This window comes from Theobroma cacao, chromosome 2 (assembly GCF_053813885.1).
Source record: "Theobroma cacao isolate CCN51 chromosome 2, ASM5381388v1, whole genome shotgun sequence".
Classification (NCBI taxonomy): domain Eukaryota; kingdom Viridiplantae; phylum Streptophyta; class Magnoliopsida; order Malvales; family Malvaceae; genus Theobroma; species Theobroma cacao.
The window spans coordinates 38,569,608-38,572,213 of NC_142640.1; positions in this window are offsets into that span (position 1 = coordinate 38,569,608).

Consider the following 2,606-nt stretch of genomic DNA (forward strand, 5'->3'; position numbering starts at 1 on the left):
AATTTAGAATTTATAAAAGAAAAGTTGAATTGTGTTGTGAATTGTTTATTAAATGTTTACAAAGTGATAGAGGAGGTGAATATTATGATCCCAATTACTTTGAGTCCACTGGAATTATTCACGAGACTACCGCTCCGTACACACCCGAACAAAATGGTGTAGCAAAACGTAAGAATCGAGTTCTTACGAAAATGGTCAATGCTTTGCTTTCTAACTCGGGTTTGGGAAAAGGATTTTGGGGCAAAGCCTTACTAACGGCTTGCCATATACTAAATAGAATCCCAAACAAAAGGAGTAAAAATACTCCTTATGAACTATGGAAAGGACGAAAGCCAAACCTTAATTATTTAAGAGTTTGGAGATGTCTAGCCATTGTAAAGGTTCTAGAGCCAAAGAAAAGGAAATTGGGTGAAAAAGGAATTAAATGCATATTTATAAGATATGCTGAACATAGTAAAGCATATCGTTTCATGGTGATAGAGCCTAATGATTCATATTTCGTTAATACGGTCATAGAATCAAGGGACGCTATCTTTGATGAAACAAGGTTTAACTCAATTCCAAGACCCAAGGAACAAATAACAAAAAGTGATAGTTTCTTAGAAAATGACGAGAAAACTATCGAGCTCCGGAGGAGTAAAAGAATTAGAAAAGTAAAGACATATGGATTCGATTTCCTCATGTACTTAGTGGAAGGTACAAGAGAGGAAACATGTGAATACCTACCTTACTGCTTCAATGTAGAAGGTGAAGGTGATCTTCAAACTTATGAGGAGGCAATGAAGTCTCGAGACGCTTCTTTTTGGAGAAGAGCAATACAAGATGAGATGGACTCAACAATGGGAAACAAAACATGCAAATTGGTAGACCTTCCACCAGGTTCCAAGCCAATAGGCTGTAAGTGGATTTTCAAAAAGAAAATGAAGGTTGATGGAACCGTGGAAAAGTTTAAATCAAGGCTAGTGGCAAAAGGCTTTAAATAAAAGGAAAGTGTTGATTATTTTGATACATATGCACCGGTAACAAGAATAGCTACAATTAGAGTGCTTATAGCACTTGCATCTAGATATAAGATGGTAATTCACCAAATGGATGTTAAGACAACATTCCTAAATGGTGAATTAGATGAAGAGGTCTATATGGAACAACCCGAAGGGTTTGTCTTTCCTAGTCAAGAAAGAAAAGTGTGTAAGCTTGTAAAGTCCTTGTATGGATTAAAACAAATGCCTAAACAATGGCATCAAAAGGTTGATGAGGTTGTGCTAGCAAATGGCTACAAGATTAATCAATCTGACAAATGTGTCTATAGTAAGTTCCATAACGATAGAGGTGTCATCATTTGCTTATATGTGGATGACATGTTAATATTCAGTACCGATTTGGAACAAGTGGAAGACACAAAAAGGTTCTTGTCAAAGAATTTTGACATGAAAGATATGGGCATGGCGGATGTTATTCTTGGTATAAGAATAATGAGAGACAATAATGGCCTAACATTGTCTCAATCTCATTACATCGAAAAGATTGTAATAAAGTATGAAAAGTCAAATTGTATGCCCATGACTATACCTTATGAATCTAATCTAAGGCTAGTAGCCAAAAAAGATAAGCCAATAGCACAAAATGAATATGCAAGGGTGATTGGATGCCTCATGTATGCAATGGTCTATACAAGGCCGGATATTACATTTGAGGTTGGGATGCTAAGTCGATTTACAAGTAATCCGAGTAAACAGCATTGATATGTTGTTCATAAAGTTATAAGGTACTTAAAGAGTACAAAGAATTATGGCATCTGCTATTCAGGTTTTCCTTCAATTTTAGAAGGGTATACAGATGCAAGTTAGAACTCAAATAGATCGGATTACATATCCACGACTGGATGGATTTTTACACTCGGTGGGGGTGTTGTTTCTTGGGGTTCTAAAAACCAATCTTATCAAGCGGACTCCACCATGGCGACTGAATTTATAGCCTTAGCATCTGCCACCTAAGAAGTGGGATGGTTAAGAGATTTACTTTATGAAATTCTGCTGTGGCCCAAGCCAATGGCACCAATCTTGATACATTATGACAATGAAGCAACTATATCAAAGGCATATAATCAAGCTTACAATGAAAAGAGTCGATATATTTGTCACGACCCAAAATTTCCATCGAGCCCGTGACAACCGCCGCGATGTCTCGATTGACATTCATTACCCGAAATACCAATCGACACCTTGCAAGGCTTTTGCATCAGTTTTACTTCTCCCCTGTGAGCAACAGTTATTAAATACCATGTTTTAAAGAAATATAGACTAATTTCAAATCAAAAACAATCAAAAAATAATTTCTACTACACAGGGGTATTTTGGTCATTTATCCAAAATTTTCAAACCCTGGTAAAAATATGATATCCGAGTAATAAGCATCCATTTGATGTCTGAAAATAAGTTTTGTTGTCTAATTCATCAATTTAAAGTGAAATTATAGCTATTCAAATTAAATAAAAATATTAAATAAAATATTTCATTTTCTTATAAAACAATATTTATAAAACTCTGCGTAAATAATTTTTGTAGCGTAAAAGCAAAATAAATTCATATATACAGTGGTACACACAG